Source organism: Melanerpes formicivorus, unplaced genomic scaffold (genome assembly GCF_026170545.1).
Source record: "Melanerpes formicivorus ecotype bairdi unplaced genomic scaffold, bMelFor1.0.p_v2 SCAF_16, whole genome shotgun sequence".
Classification (NCBI taxonomy): Eukaryota; Metazoa; Chordata; class Aves; order Piciformes; family Picidae; genus Melanerpes; species Melanerpes formicivorus.
Genome location: NW_027142368.1, coordinates 8,198,550 through 8,216,288, shown reverse-complemented (window position 1 = coordinate 8,216,288; position 17,739 = coordinate 8,198,550). Strand labels below are relative to the sequence as shown.

At 39.6% G+C, this 17,739-nt stretch overlaps 1 long non-coding RNA gene across 4 annotated transcripts in view; it reads right to left on the bottom strand.

The window, feature by feature from the left end:
* LOC137445874 (uncharacterized) overlaps positions 1–17,739 on the bottom strand; it is a 47,293-nt gene that overhangs the window by 5,338 nt on the left and 24,216 nt on the right. The gene's annotated exons all lie outside the window — the stretch shown is intronic.

Below are 17,739 nucleotides of genomic sequence, written 5' to 3'. Positions count from 1 at the left end.
AAACAGGGCAGATCTGTTGGGAGAACTTTTAGGCCTTTTCTACCCACATGTTATAGCCAGGCCTGAAATGTGTCACAGCTTGGACTGATCATGGAAGTTTATTTTTTTTTGCCCTAATTAATCAGAGAAACAACTGCACACTTCAGCATTGCACAACAAAGTAACAGATTTATTGAGGGAGCATGTTCCAAAAATGGTCATGGCAGCTTCTAAGGTTATTTATGTTGAAGGATTTCCCGGGCCACAGTTCAGGTTAAAGTTAAATAGTGACTGGTTCAGTGCGGGCAGAACATCTTGGATAAAAGCTTAGCAGTAGGGATATTTTTTTTCTCTTAAAAAAACCCAAACAAAACCACAACAAAAACAAAACCCAAACCCCACAACCAAATTCCAACCACAGACCAGAAAACAAATGAGAAACTGAACCTTATTAACGCACCAAGAGCACCATCTATTGGTGTCTGCTTTTTGCACTCCAAGAAAACTTAAAAACTCAAGAGGTGTTACTTGAATGACATCTTGGGTAAAACATACAATTTCTCCTATTTTACAGTACCTTTGAACATAGTTAACGTATCCAGGAGAGAACTGGGGAACAGGAGCACTAAATACAGCTAGAATAAATGGATTATAGCTGCCAGCTGAGAAACAAACAAGTGGCTATTCTCAAATCATGAAAGATCTTTAGAATAAAGTGCTGCCTATAAGTTTTGTGGTGATTACAGTGGGAGAGTATAATGTGTCAGCAAAAGTGTGATCCTACTTAAAGTAGCACAATTGAAATTACTTCAGTGGAACCATACAATTTGACAGCTACAATGTTTTATTTTTGGGCTACACAGCCAAGCACCTTTGTCATCTAAGATTGGGATGCTGGGATGGATCGAACTATAATGTGGTTAAGTATACCCTTGCCAACTAGCTACTTTTGCCTGTATTGCTCTCTTCTTCATTTACTGCCAAAACCCAGTCCCCACTTCAAATGCCCTTTCTCCCCTCCTTTGCCCTTTCACTCACAGGAAAAACTTCACTCAAAACTGAAAGATCCTTGGACTAACCGGACAGGACTAAAAGCAGCAAGCTGGATGGCATAATGAAGTAAATTCTATTTGGAAGGATCAAGAGCACCACCTGCCGTTATGGAAGGGAGAAGCAAAACTCTGTAGCTGGAATCAACAGCCACTACAGGGATTTTTTATTATGATTTATTTCCCTCCAATCTTAAAAATCCCTGAAATCCTGTCTTTTAAAGGGTAAAGACCAACACTGATGAATTAGACATGCCAGGTAGTGAGTAGCCCTATGTGTGGGAAACAGCACATTCTTTGAATATATGGAGCTGAAAAGTAAATCCTGGAAATACTCTGTGCATTTTAGCTAACCTGGTTAGAGGCTAGATTGTCTGGAGGAGAATGACAGCGCAGGCAGGGACCCTTTCCCATTGCATAGTTAAGTACATATCCTAAACTCTGTTACAAGTTTTGGGGAACTGGTCTGTAGAGGCTAAAATTAATAGAATAGAAAGAATAGCATAGCATAGCATAGCATAGCATAGCATAGCATAGCATAGCATAGACCAGACCAGGCTGGAAGAGACCTTCAAGATCATTGCATCCAACCTATCATCCAACACCACCTAATCAACTAAACCATGCAACCAAGCACCCTATCGAGTCTCCTCCTAAACACCTCCAATGATGGTGACTCCACCACCTCCCTGGACAGCCCATTCCAATGGGCAATCACTCTCTCTGTGTAGAATTTCTTCCTAACATCCAACCTGAACCTCCCCTGTCGCAGCTTGAGACTGTGTCCTCTTGTTCTGGTGCTGGTTGCCTGGGAGAAGACACCAGCCCCCACCTGTCTACAACCTCCCTTCAGGTAGTTGTAGAGAGCAGTAAGATCTCCCCTGAGCCTCCTCTTCTCCAGGCTAAGCAACCCCAGCTCCCTCAGCCTCTCCTCATAGGGCTTGTGTTCCAAACCCCTAACCAACTAACCAAATTTGTTGCCCTTCTCTGGGCACATTCCAACAAGTCAACATCCTTCCTAAACTGAGGGGCCCAGAACTGGACACAGTACTCAAGGTGTGGCCTAACCAGTGCAGTGTACAGGGGCAGAATGACCTCCCTGCTCCTGCTCGCCACACTGTTCCTGATACAGGCCAGGATGCCATTGGCCCTCTTGGCAGCCTGAGCACAATATAAAGTCAGAATTCTCCCTTTTCATCCATTCCTGCACCTGCCCCAGGTGAGAGCTGTTCAAATTAAAGCTCTTTCTCCTGATGAAGGAGGGGGACATTACTGAAGAACTTCGTCTAAGCATCTTTTCAATACCAATATTCCACAAAGCAAAATGCTGGGCATGAACTGTATTTGAAATTCATCCATGAGCTAGATTAAACTCTCTGAGAAGTGTGAAGTTTTTGAAACCCCTGTAGTTTCAGAGAGAACAGGGCCATCAAACAGTATCAGCCCACAAAATCACGTATTTTCTTAAAGCCCTAGAAGTTCAGGAAGAACTGTATGCTTAGGTCAAAGCCAGCTAATGCTTTAATATGACAGATAAGATGTCATCAAATACCTCTAAATCAGGAATATCTATTTACTTAACACCTCAGTTAAAGTATTCACTTCTAAGAACAGTCTGGTGTCTTACAGGCTGGCATTTCAAAGGCTGCTTAAAACATGACAATAAGTTCATTTCAAACAAGGTTCTAAATGAAAATTCATCTTTGCAATGCTAAATATGTATCGGAGCAGGAATTCATCCTTGTCCACCAGTCTGTCCAAAAGCAGATGCCAAAGGAGGGGTCACCATTCTCAGCAGAACCTCCACAGTGAAGTGTGAGAGAGTTCAGAGAATATTCTTTATGAGTTAATGTTTTGTTTATACCTACCCTAGAGACATTCTATGTTAAAGTACTTCACTATAGGCATTTTTATTACAAAATAGATTCCAAAGACTATTTTTATCTTAGAAAGATTGTTGTAGCTCCAATATTAGTGCTATACAAAATGCTTGCAAGGAGCCTAAAGTAAGCACTTTCCCATAAAGTTCTAACACAGGTCCCCTAATCTGGAAGAGAAAATCAAGTAATTCTTTTTCTTTGTCCAGCTGGTACCAGAAAACATACTTTAGGCAGCCATAAGAGATGCAAGAAATGGTTGTTCTCCAGTTATATCAGAAAGTGGTCAGAATTTCACCACTGTTACCTAGGAACAACTTCTACTGTATCCAAAAAGTAGAGACACTGGTGTACTTGCAGATGATTATCAAAATCTGCAAAGCATCTTGGTCCATGCTAATAAGAATTGCAGTCAGGTGCCAGATATAAACTTTTTCTGCGAGCAGAATGACAGAAAGGGGAATACTAATGAATACTTTGGCACATATGAAACCTTTTCTGGCTCATTTAGTACCCAAAGGACAGCAAGTCATAATTAAAGCCAATAATGGTAACTCCAGACAGCTATCCAAATAGTTTCCTTGTGCCGTCAATACACCGTTTTATATTATCTCACATCATGTTAAGTAGTGTGAAGCACACAGGCATCAGGAGAAAAAATTCCAGCATAACTGAGTACAAGCAATAACTAGAACAAATTATGCCTAACTAAACTTTGTTTATTGTGTTCAGAAGTATTTGCATTTATTATCCAAATAATTCTTAAAGAACTTTCCTTTCTTTTCTTTCTTTCTTCACCAAATAATTTGTGTCTGCTTTGAAACTGCTCTAACTGTTAAACAATTATTTGGAGCAGGGCCATGAATCCTTCACAAGAAGAAGGAGCTTAATTTGTTCATGAGGTAAAAAACTTCACTATGTAAAAGGCTTTTTACTGCATACTACATACACTAGTCAAAATGCTTGATAACTGTAATGTCTCCAAATGAAAAACAAATGGTTCCATTAAGACTCAGATCAATGTTAATGATTTGATAAGACTGGAGTGTTTTACTTACAAAATTCCCAGCATGAGAAAAGAGGAGACCAAAAGAAATCTTTTGACTTTGTTTGATTCTGTGATAACTTTTACCAAACATTTAACTAGACCTCCTAGAGTCTCTCATCCCACTTACAAAATCCTGGGGTTTTCCAGAGTCAGGAAAGATCTGTCCAACCCAGCTGAAGGCAAATATTTTGTAATAAATTTTGACTCTCAGAATAGGTTTTCAAAATAAATATACTTCCAATAGTTTCAGTCAACTATCACTCCCCAAATCTGTCAGTTTGCACATTACATGAAACTTTCCCAGCAATTATGAAATAGTTCATATTTTCTTCTTACTCTGCTAACATCGTGTAAAAATAAACAAACAAATGTTCAGGTCTTAATCTCTCACGTCCAGTAGTATTGGCAGAAACAGAAGAACAAACATAACAGATCTTTTTTGTTAGTTCAGGAGCAAACTGAGTAGTTCACCAAACAAGCATGATTATTGTCTTTTTAATAGATGCTTACTGTCACAGGAGTCATCATGAAACCCAAACATTGAAGACTAAAAGGCCACCATGTAATTCATCCTACTGCTGTTACAGGAGAGGATGAAAAGGTGTGTGGGCTCCTCATTTCCCCTTACATGACCTGACTCTGTTGTGGCTCTCTGCTAGAAAGCAGTAAAATCTCAGAGGCTATGACACCTCCTTGACTGTGTATGAAGACTCAAGAGCAGATCTGATTCTGCACATTGGAAGAAGACAGCTGCACCTTGTAAGGAAAATTTGTTCCTTTTAGAGACAAGGAAAAATTGATGGATTTCTAAGTCACTTTCTCTAAGTAATTTTTTTTTTCCTGGGGTTGTGCAGCTCAGCATCTCATTCTGCACAAGGAACAAATTCATGTTCTGGACCTGTATTGATAAACAACATGGGAAATGTTCAACTGGCATATATCATTAGTCTCCTTACTGCCTACAGACATCAGACATTCTGATGGTGATGAACTGGTGAGCCAGATAGGAATCTCAACACCAAATCCCAGGCCTGAGACTGATCCCATCTAATTGAAAATAAACTACTGACCTCATCAGGAAAAAAAAAATCTAAGTCCCAGTTTTCTTTAAAAAACTTGTCTATTTTTATATTGAAAGATTGTATTGTATGTTTTGCTTCATACTTCATTTTACTCACAAGTTCTGGTTTTGAAGACTGAAGAAACTACAAAAGGGTAGAAGTAAAGGACAGGAACTCTATCAAATAAAGTCGTAATTCAACTTCAGACTCCCAGATCAATCTGAAATGAGTTTAGTAGTTTATGATCATTGCTACTCCTCTAAAGAGGATGTGGTGCTGCTGGCAAAGACAGCTTCAGCAAACATTTATGTGTCAAGTGCAGCACTAAATGTATTAACGAGTAGGGATCAAATCCCAGAAATTTCCAGTGGTCTTGTCCAAAACCCAGACTTCATTTTTCATTTAATGCAGTAGTGTTTTAAACACTATGACTCTATATAGTACAGTTTCCTTTCTCCTCTTTCTCTTCTCTCTGCTTTTTAAAAAAATCCCGTCACCTATTTTGAAGTTTTGGTAAAGAATGTACCCAGACAACTAACTCAAGTAAGAGAGTGAGTGGTGTGTGTAGTTCACAGAGGGGACTGGCAGTCAAAGCTCCTGTATCAGTCAGGGTACACACACAGACAATCTAGCACTTTGTTATTATATTTGCACAAGGCAATCAGTATCTGTTTAATGAAGGATACAACAAGATTTGCACAAGAAGTGATTCCTGCAGAGACAAAGATGATTTACTGTGTGATAATTCACATCATCTCATCCCAATCTGATTTCATTAACTCCTGGTACTGAAGGAAAAAAACCCCTCACGTTACAAGTGCACGAGGGCCTTTAAACCTGATTTATTGTCTTAACCACACTGCAAGACAGACAGAAACAAATGATACGTTTTTTCCATGGAATGTTGTTAGAATGTGTGTATGAAGATATTTTTCTTCTACTAGTCTGGCGCATCTGTACAACTTTGCTGCCATCTGCTGCCCTCTGAAGAAAAATAAATCACTCTCTTTTAAAATTATTGCTGGATGTCAAAGTGGCACAGTGCTGCTGCCAGCAGGGAGGCCTGAGTTTAAAAGAATTTTTTATCTGGCATGGGCTGGTTACTCAATATGCTGAGTAAGGCAGAGACTCAAATTTTTCATTCCTCCTGGACTTTACTCAGAAAAAGCAGGAAGAGCACAATACCTTTTTGTTTTCTAAGGAGACAGAAAAAGCAAAATAGTCTACTCTTTCTGTTGTTCTGAGCAAGCTTTGCCCAGTGGATGCCTGGATACTTCTATCCTGTGAGCTACCAAGAGAACAGTGAACACAGCAGTATTTTTGGAGAAAGTAATGGTTTCAAAGTATGACACAAAAGCAAACACTGGCTTCTGCATTTTTGCAGGAATTACTTCTTTACCAATGAGTAAAGAAGGTGAAATTAAAAAGACCAGTACTGCCTTTTCAGGAGAACTTATGATTGGAGAGATGTACACATGCTCTTCATTTCTAAACAGAGAGCTTTTTAAAAGGCAGGAGTCAGAACAGTGTGATGAATCAGACTGACCTGTTCCTCTGACCTGTCTAAATAAGCATAAACAATGCACCGCTTCAGTAGCAGTTAGGTGCTGCCCAAATCTGTAAGGCTGCAAATAAGGTAAAGCACTGCAGTTAACTACTGTCAGTTCAGGCAGAGGCATGGGAGGCAAAACTAATCAACAGGCTGAACCACTGCTACCCAGCAGATGAATGCACTCACACAAAATTAGATGATGGAAGCACAAAAATGCATAAATGTAAACAGCTAGCCAGTGAAGCTTACTGTAGGATTGATGGGAAAAGGCTTGAGAAACTTAGACCTGCTGTCACCTGTGCTGTCACACAGGCATGTCATTAGTAATAAACACACAATTGACAGATGTAGAAGAACAGGTATCAAGGTTATTGCCAGCCCTCTTCCATTAAAGGCTGTTTGATATAGATTGCTGGAGACAGGCCCCTGTGTGAACAAGCTCAGTGAGACTCTGAAGAGCAGCAGAGAGCAGGCAGGGTACTCTTGCTACAGTCCTGAAACAAAGGCTTGTGCAACGACTAGGTTAAACAGTCCTTACACTGAACAAGTATCTGCTAAGGGATGCCAGAACTTAGTCAAATTAGTATTTCAAAGTAGAAACATTTATATATATGTATGTTTGAAAAATGCTTCTAAATGATATTTGACATTCTGTTCCAGATCCAGTTTTGGTTTCCTTTTAGGATTCCTTTCTGCTCTCTGATTAAAAACACATCAGTCTAAAGCCACAGGTCACTGAATAAGTTTGGATTTTAATGCTGGCAGCATTCATGTATTCAAAGTACATGTAATTGGAGAAAAAAAAATAAGAATTAAAAATCTGTGATGGAGAAGGGACTGGAAAAGCCCAGTCCTTTTAGAAAGAGAACTGGTGCTGTAGGCTAGATCAGAGATGTTGAGGGGCAGGAAGTGATCCTCTGGCTCAGTTGTCCAGCAGCAGCCAGAAGTCAGTATGTTGGGCATCATCAGGAAGATCACTGAGAATGTGACAGAGGGGTCAGTCTGGAACTATATAAAACCTTGGTGCACCTCCACCCTGAGGTCAGCATACAGTTGCGGTCTCTCCATCACAGGAAAGACAGTGGGTCTACAGAGGGTAAAGGGAAAAGTAATGAAAAGGGTCAAGGAGATGGAGTCACTGCTTTCTGAGGAGAAACTAAAGAGGCTGAAACTCTTCCATTTGGAGTCTAAGGAGCGGTTTAGGTTTACAGAGTCATTGAAGTGGTGGAGAAGGTAAATTGTAGAAATGTCATTCATCAAATTCTGAAATATTACAACTGGGGTGGGAAGGCACTCACTGAAACTAGCAGGGAAGTGGTTTAAAACTGATAAAAGAATACACTTTTCTTAATACAGCAGTTAGTGAGTTCCTGGAATTTCTTGCCCTGAGGTTCTGTGGAAGTAGATGGCATTAGCAACTCAAAAATCCTGAAAAAAATCCCCAACCCAATCCCCCTGATATCTCAGATAACAATATAAAAAAAGATACTACAGGGAATATGTAGAGATGAGCTCTTTCTAATCCAATGATGCTGGCAGAGTATGAGGAGGATACAGGAAGTGGGCCAGGTTCACATTCTGTCCCTAAACAGTATATGCTTTCACTGCAGGAGAGAGTGCAGGCAGGACATTGGCCTAGACAGGCTACTGGTCTAATCCAGTTAGATATTTTTTATGTTATTATGAATAAAGCTTCTGTGACGAGAATCCCTCCGTGCAGGAAAAGCCACTCTATTGTGCTATATTGGGAATGAGAACAGTGCCAGTGCTGATGACTGGAAAACTGGCTGATGAAAACATAGAGATATAGAAATACACATCTGCACAGGAAGAGATACCAACAGTGTTGTTCAACCTATGTGTTCACACACTGTTCAGCAGCAGCTTGAATCTATCTAGGACTGTAGGTTTAGAAGACAGTCAACTGTTCTCTTGGAGGCCTTGCAGTGTAGATAACAGGGAGAGACTCACAAAATCTCTAGACACGAGGCAGAGCAACTTACATTGAAAGGTCAGTAATTGTAACTATCACAAATATTTGGGAGGGTTGTAAAAGCAACTGACCAGTTTACTTCAAGGGTGCTGCAGAGTGCAACAAAATACATCTATGGAACTATTTTAACCACATTCTGCTTTCTCTTAATTGCTGCTTGTTTAGGAACAGTGTTTCAATGCTTTTCTTCTTTTAACTACTGTAGCAAGAGAGAAACCACATCTTTCAACTCCACTTAAGAACAGCAGAGGTCTATGATGTGCTCTGTGAATATAATTAAATTGAACAATATACAATGAAAGACAGAAATGCAGATAGGTAAGAAACTTCTTTGCTTTCATGTGTCTTGCATATTTTTGAAGTCACAAGTTTGGTTGATTAAGGAGTTTTACTTTTACCCTGCTTTCTCACCAGCCTCTCTGCTCTGAAGGATGAATAGGGAAAGTGTTGACCTTTCTCTGTATGTTCCAGTTAATAAATACAAATAACAGTTTCTTGTATCTCTGCCCAGTTTGGATAAAACACAGTCTGATAGATACTGCATCCCAGATGTTAGAGATGATAATTAGGCAGCTTTAAAATGTAACATAGTTGAATGTTATAAAACCTACTAAAACAAAATTAAACCTTCATCCCTGTCATATTTTTCTGCAGGAAAACACAAGTTTTCCTTGAAGAGGGCAGTTTAAAGAAGCAGCATAATGATTTAGAGGAAGGTAACTTTCACTCCTAGCTTGTCTGTATTAAATACTTTGCAATAAACTGTTCATTGATTGCTTATCATAAGCCAAACAGAGAGGGGGTTGCTTCCAGTATGATCCAGAAAATCCAGGCTAGAGGTAATATATGTAATCACATGACTTATTATCTTAAATGGTTTCATATGTGGTATTTGCTCTAGTTATTTGACATGACTCAAGCTGACCTCATTATTTGCATGCTTGAAGGAACAATTATGCAACTACTAAATAGTATGGAATATAGCAACACCATACAAGACTGAAGAGAAAGTAGGAATGTAATGTCTACTCAACTGTCAAAACATCTTTCATGAATCTAATATTTTCCTTGTCCTGTATTACAGAACAATGAAAAAGCTAACACTCATGCTGGTAAATCCAAATTAATAAAGACTTTGTAGTTAATTGGCACTGACAGTTTTTTGTGGTTCTCACATCAGAACCTGGATATTTTCAGATAACACCATATTTGCCAGTATAACAGAAAGAACATCATTAAAGCAGACAATAGTGGCACTAAAAATAGCATGATATGATAACATACATAAATTGATGCATATGTATCTTTGATTATAAAACCCTTGTACATACTTAACATGAGTTTGGCAACATTTTAAGGAGGATGTTGAAGCAAAGAATATCTTCAGTTTTATCAGTGATTTACAAAAAACACTGATGAAATAACGTAGCATTAATTAAAGCTGAACAAGACACAGACACAGTAACTTTCTTCTTGGTACTGACTTCCTTCTTGCAGAACCATTTTTATTAACAAGTTATAAAATGAAGGATGGAAGACTCCTGGAAATTCACTGTTATCTATTTAATCTGAAGTTCTTTGTTTTAGTTTTCCTGGCATCTATTTCAAGTTTTTGTAAAGTGAAAACATGTAATATCCTATGAAACTGCAAGGCATCCTCTGAAAACTATTTTGCTAGATTTCAAATCACCTTGAAGTTGTTACAGAGGATTTTGCTGAGCAGACAGAGGTTACAAGACAAAGACATTCTATTGTTTTGAAGGCTCTGACTCCAGTCTCATCAAATGTCAGTAGCTAGTGAATGACTGAATGGACAACATCCAGCTGAACCAGCACAGCAGGCAGTGTGCTAATGCTTCAGAAGGGTGAGATTTTTTACTGATTCTATAATGAATCAACTTAGCATGAGTGCAGGATGCTGAAGGTACCTGAAGACAACATTAAGCATTAGGCACTCTACCAGTTTCAGTATCCTGACTAAAGCCCACACCTGAGGAATTACATGCTGTATTCTTTAGTTGACTCTTCCTCCTGTTTCAGTGTTTTCTAATCCTCTTTCTACATGTTTCTGGCAATGTTGCACATGTTCAACCAAGTGCTCCACTGAAGTACCCAAGAAAGGAAACTTAAGGGAAAAAAGGTACTGTCTCTGGCTATCACATGAATGTCCAATTGACAATATGTGCTGGTTTGCTACCTAGCATAATAAGCTTTCTTTTTACTACTAGTAGGATTGTTGATGCACATTGAGAGGACAGGGGCCTAGAGGGTATGACAGTGTTCTTTTGGATCATGGAGGCTACTGGTGCCAGCTCTGAGGGAGGCAGAAATTGGTGCCTGAGAATTCATTGAAATTTTCCCTGAATACCTGACAGCATGATCTTGCCTCCAGATACGGTATTCTAATATGTGAATAGGAAGATCATGAATTTAAAGCTGACTGAAGCAAGTACCAACTACTGTCAGTCAGCATGGTCATTACAGCCACTTCAGACACATTGCAATAGAATAATAGTTTCTGTGTTTGTGTGTTAGAAATGGATGGCAAAGGAAAGCAAACATGATTTAGCTCTCAGCCTTGGAATCAAGAAGAGGAGAAAAATATTTTTGCTTACCATGTTATATTCAGTGTCTTGTTCTGTATTTCTTGGCACTTCTCTCAAGCATTTAGTGTCCATGGACATGAGAGAGAAAAGTAAACGGATTGGATAGCTGATCAGATGGGTTTTATCCCCCAAATAGATGGGGTGGAACTGTACCAAACGACAGTTTTCAGGCCATGACATATAACCTTCTGTTCAGCACAATCTGGTAGTAACTGTGCTCAGCTACATCCCTCACAGTTGCTCTATCCCAATCTGAACATTATACTGCATTACCCATGTCACTACTCTGAGATGTTAGAGCCTGACAGTGTTACCCTGAGCCAGAAGGCAGATACAGTCCCAGACATGCTGTCAAGCTTTTCCACTTCAGCAGCAGTCAGCCTTTTAGGGCTCTTTTTCTGCAGCAGCAATGATGGGAGCATCAACATTTCTGCACATCTGTATCACTCATTAGCCCAGGTGTTCCCTCCTAAGTTGAATGCTATGACATGATACATTCCTTGTTGTAGGTTTCAAAATTATTATCCCAAGCAGAATGCCTTGAGAAGGCAATGGTTTTCCTGCATGTCTAGGTCATTCTGACCTAACCCCTTTCCTGTAATATTGTCAGACAACTGGCTAACTGCCAATCTGCTGAACAAATTTAAATGCCATTAGAAAGATTATGGTCTGTGTTCATTTCAGATTTCCTCCCAACTCAAATCATTGTGAAAATGCCTGAAATATTTAAATATTGCCTGTACTCTGCAGAGATAGAGTAGGATTTTTGTTTCTCTTGATTCCTGTCTGAAAAGTTTCTCCAGTCTCGAAGTTATTTTCATCAATGTCAAACATGGAAGATTTTTGAAACAGTATTTAGCTAAAAGGGGAAGCTGACATAAAAGTGTATGCCAGCTTTCCAGATGAGTCCACATGAGTATTGTATGCACTTCTACAGAACAGCAACACAGGTTCCTTGTGCAGTAAAAGTGATCCAGAAAAATAAATTTATATAATAGCATACACTGTGTATTACAGTGCCTAATCCAGGAGATCTAAGAAGTAGATAGGAGACTATATCTCTGGTTAAAGATACCTTTTATTGATAACAAGAATTAACTAAATTTACCTAAGAAGTTGTCTCGGTCTGGAGAGGGAAAGAGACTCAGTTCTTTTGAATATCCCCATGTTATGAAATCACAGGCACAAACGAGGCCAAAATATCAACAGCGAGGCTATTTATTAACAGAATAAAGTAGATGGAATAGAAGAAGGAAGAGAGTGGAAAAAGAGAGAGAGGGAGAAGAGGGAGAGAGAAGAAGAAAGGAATTGTATTACCACACCCCCCAAGATGGTTTGGGTCTGTGGAGGAAGGGTGCTGCCTCTTTGGCTTGGAGGAGATGTCATCCTTGTTGGCTGTGCTGTCCTCCGCTGGAGGAGGGGAGGGAGAGATCTCAAAGTCCAAGTCCAGGTCCTTCTCTGAGCAGTATCTTCAGCTCCAGGAGTTGCAGCAGGTGGAACTTAGGACACGGAGAGAGGGTTCCTCCTGGTCTGCTGCTTCCAGGCTGTGTCGATGTCTTTTCTCCTGTGTCTGTCCTTTTCTCTTCTTGTATTTTCATGTCTGTTTTATGTCTTCTGAGCAGGCATTGCTCAGGTCTTTTATACAGTTTTTTTGATCACAGGTGGGCTTTTTATTGTTTTGGTTTTGTGTGGGTTTTGTTGTTTGTTTTTTTTAAGGTATGTGTCCAGGTATTGTCCCCAGGGAATCTTCCTGTGTATTCCTTGTGTGCTTACAGGGTTCCAGTGGAGCGAGGGCCTCCGCCTCCTCATTCACTTTTTACCTGCACACAATACACATCAGGGGCTAATCCATTGTCCTTTTCACCATCCTCTCTTTCCAGGGTAGCTGATGAGTAGAGATGATCTTGTCTATGCACATTCGAGAGAGTAGTTATCCAGTGGCATCTGCTCACCATCCCCTCCCTAGGCAGCTATTGTCTGGGTGAGGAGCAAAGGTGATTTTATCTTTGTTGATTCACATCAAGAGAGACAAGATTTAGTCTCTTAAGACCCCAAAATATCACAATACTAATATTAAACTTATTTAGGTGCAGACTTCTCTATGAGTTTGTGAAATGTTCAGCTAGAGACATAAATGTCCATCTTCATTTGTTCACTGCCTAAGAACAGTATCTGTGTCCCTAAATGTGTTTCCAAAGCACATAGTTGCTCAGAACTGACCTTTGAAAATTTCAAATGAAATCTGCATGTGTATGCTGGTGTTAAGGTGTTACTCTTTAGCTTCAGAAAAAGCTGGCTGGAAGTTTAAGAAAATGGGAAATGTATCAAGTTAGAGTCTTTTTCCTATTACTTCTCGTAAGAATCTGTGAACTCATGTTTTTCTCCAGCAAATCTGCAAATAATTTTCAAGGAAACCAAAAATGCTGTATAAGGTTCCAAGACTATCTGTTTCTATTGTTTTGGTTATTTTCTCTCTATATACAATTTTTGAAAGTATGTATATATACATGGTTAAAGAGCTTAGTGCCTTTTCCTGCCCCATTTTTCTCTTTTGTTCTTCATGTGGTATTTGATGGATCCTTTGTCTGTCTTTCTGGTTACTAGAAGGCACTGAAAATAATGCAGGTAATAGACAGAAAGAGTTCATGTTCTCATTGCAATATCAAGGCACACTTTAGCCTTGCTCAGCTATGGCAGGGAAGAGGCAAAGCTTTCACTTCACCTTGAGAGCTGTAGTCTCTACTCCCTTTGTCCACTGGAAAAAGTCTGTGGCTGATCTCTTTTCTTCAGGCAGTACTACAGTTCCAGGCTGCATTTTGCCAGGATGGATGTTTTTACTGAAGCCATCAAGGGAAATGCTTAGACTGCAGGCACTTTTCACTGACAGGATTTCAAACACAAAGAAAGTATGAGAAAGGATGGGGGATTTCAGGGGCTGCCCAGCAAGACAAGCCACCTCCTTCCTGTGGCTCTGGTCACATGCTCAGGTTTGGCTTCTGAAAGGTCTGCAGGAAGTGATGAGACAGAAACTAATTTCTTCTGTAACTTTTGGAAATCTAACTTGTATATTACAACAGAGGCTTTGGCTAATATGATGCTTTGAGGGAATCTTTGTGAACACAGACACAAAGCAATCAGTTAACTGTCTTAACACTGGTTGACACACTCTTAGCCACACACTACAAGCCCCCTCTGGGCTCCTGAAGCAGAAGCCAAGCTCTCTCTCTCTCCTTATTCTAGTTGCAGATATGTAGCTTTCCCCTAGTCAGTGCTTCTGGCAAGGAAATTGTTGCTCTTGCAAGAGTGGAAATGGGAAAACCTTCATTTCTCCAAACTTGTCTGGAGACCCAGGAGTCAGGAGGTCTCTTGTAACAGACTGCCAGCTGGACCAAGAATAATGAAGTTCCAAGGTTTAAACAGTGGTCTGCTCTGGCCATTCTTGATGTAAAAGGATACTTTTACTGTCCTCTTCTTCAGTTCATTCCTCTCTTTAATTTTTTTGGTTCCCTTTCTTGGGCTTCTATGGATTAAAACCAGAAAACAAACAGCATCCCTTCCCCCGCTTCAGAAGAACACTTTTTCCTGCTTTTCTTGGCTGAGTGTTCCTTTCAACCTCAGTGGGTATCCTTGGGATATCTCCCAAGGCAGGCTCTGCACGATGGCCCAGCACCAAGAAGTGTGGCTGCCTAGTGCCTTGCAACACTGACATGACCTCAAGTGGCTTAATTCTATAATTGCTGTCTCTTATATAGCATGTGAACTCAACCTGATCTCCAAGACTCATAACCACACCAAAATCTCCTGAAAAGTGCACACACTTTCACTGGCCTCAGATCCCTTTTTGAAGGTTCCAAGATAGAAAGTCCATTTTCTTTGGTTTTCATTCATGCAATAACAGGAAATCCCAGAGAGCAGAACAAGACATTTTGTTGTTTCCCAGAATTGGCAACACCTTGATGGCTAATTTGGTTTAGGGCAAAATTAACTAAAAAACTGAAGAACCAACTAATTCAGCTGTATGGTCTTATTATTAAGCAGCAATTGCAAACTTGCATTGACCTCAATGGAGCCAAGAGTTCATCCCAAACACTCTACCAGTGCAGATGAGTGTCTGTCACTGTGCTGGAGGATCTGTGATCCATGTTCTCAGATTCTAAGAGTTTGAAATCAGAGATCCCTTGCCACAAACACCTTCTGAATAACATCAGTGAGAAACCTCAGTGTTCCAAGGTAATTATCGCCTTCACAGTAACTGATTAAATTCACACTGTAGTTAATTGCTGGATCAGACTAGTAATTTAGATATCTTGGCACTATTTCAAAAGCTTGCAACATGATACCTAAAATAATACAATTCATAAGTATTAGAGGAGTATATTTTGGTATCTCTTCCAACTTCTGACCAGCAACTGAATAGTTTGGCAAACATCCTTCAGTTCTTCAGGCAAGGAGGACAAACACAGAATTTGGACAAGAATACGCTCCCATTTCTCAGCTGTGTCAGGGATAAAAATGCATCCAACTTACATGAAGTTCATCACAACATTTCCACAACATGTGTCCAAAAATGCAGTGGGTTCACTTTGGCTGGCCACCAGGTGCCCATCAAGCTCCTTCTGTCACTTCCTTTCAAATCAGGACAGCAGGAGAGAAAATAAGATGGAAAAGAACTCATGGGTCAGTTTAATAAAGCAAAAGCAAAAGACACTGGCAGAAATGAAGGTAAATAAAAAACCTGATTCTCTACTTCCAATCAGCCAACTGCTATGTGGGAGCACTGCTCAGCAGCAGATAAGATAATGGTGTGTTACCAATACCTTTCTAGCTACAAATACAAAGCACATCAGTATGAGGACTGCAGTGGGGAAAATTAACCCCATCCCAGGCAGATCCAATATAGAAAGGTGTGCTAGTTCTCTTCCTCTTTAAAACTTCAGGGAATATAGCCTTCCTTTTGGTTACCTCTATTAATTTGCTGCAGACAAGTGATTGCCATGATAAATGCTAGCATCTTCCACTGAAGTTTGGTATTTGTCCCCTCTAATACATGAAAATTTGACTCACATAAACAGATTTAACCAAAGGTGCCCTTCATCTCCCTGTCTTTATGACTATTCTTTGCTTCCTGAACTAGGGAAACAGATAATCCTCATGGCCATTTCTAAACTGCTCCACTATAAAATCAGGGCTGGTTCTGGTAATGCCATAGAATGTGGTGATTTGGGAACATTTTTACATGCAGTCCAATTATCCCTATAGTAGATGTAAGATTAAGCTCAATAGAGAAATAAAGAGGACATTTTATGCTCACTTACATCTCCATGTAGTGCCATGATGGTGGATATTAAGGGACAGATACATAACTGACAAACAAACCATCAAGACATCAAGCTGGTTATTAACAGCTGTTGCATGGTTAATATGGCAGTTTGGGCATCAGAACCCACATCTCCCACTGTCCGTCCTCAAGTCCTAAACAGAAGAGTCATCTTAGTCTTCATTTACATAATAAAGGAAATTCTGGATCTCTCTTTAATCAAAATTTAGAACTACATAATTTATCTGGAAATATGAAGAGAACTGGGGGTCTGATTGATCCCATGTTCATACGGGGAGGTACATAACATAAAGCCCCTGCTGAATTCTATTTGTTTCAAGATTAGGTAATTAATAAAAGCCCAGTAAGTTCCCTGCTAGTCATGTAAGAATGATTTAAAAGTACAGCATAAAAGAAATGTCTCTCCATCAAAGAAACTGGACCAGTTCTAAATGCCTTTATATGCTGGCCAGCTAAAACTATTTTGTCTTAGAAATCACAAAACTCCTCTCTCACATTTTGGAATGCATCATTATGTCTTCAGTGAAGTATTTCATTCCCAGTAATTCCATATTAATTAAATGTACTATTAATTTTCATAGTAAAACAGTTTATACTTGGAACTAAACTATAATTACATTGTGTTCTTTAGCATTTAGTTGAAGGTTGACTATTTTATAAGTTTTCATTGTTCATGAGGTTAATTTAGTTTACTTTTCCCATCACATATAGAAGTATCTTTTTTGTTTTTCCTTTTCTTTTTTACTCAGATGTTAAGGTCATGGTAATGAATCTTCCACTGATAACATTCAAATGAGGCTTTACTCCCATTTGCAGTCATAGACAATAAAAGTGATAGTAGCTATTTTCAATTCCATTCCACATGGTCTGGCCCAACCCAGCTATAGGGCTTACAGCTTCAGCAGCAGGAAGGGCTGAATTAAATCTACTCCTTCAGAAGTCTGAAATTGAAAACTAATCGTTTCAAAGATAAAACAAGAAGCAGATCTCACATACACCCACCTGCAGCTGAAGTAGAGAACACTACCTCCATTAAGCACTCTCTGCTTTAGGGACTCTGGACTCCAAGAGAGGAAATGCATGTGAATAGGCTATCTCTTGAAAGTTTTTACAAGCAAGCTGGGGAAATTCAGACAATTGAGAAACACCTGTAAATTAATGTCCCTTTTTGTCACAGCAGGTAAGCACCAGTAATTCAATTTATAGCCCTATCTCCAAGCCTCTAGATGTCTCTTG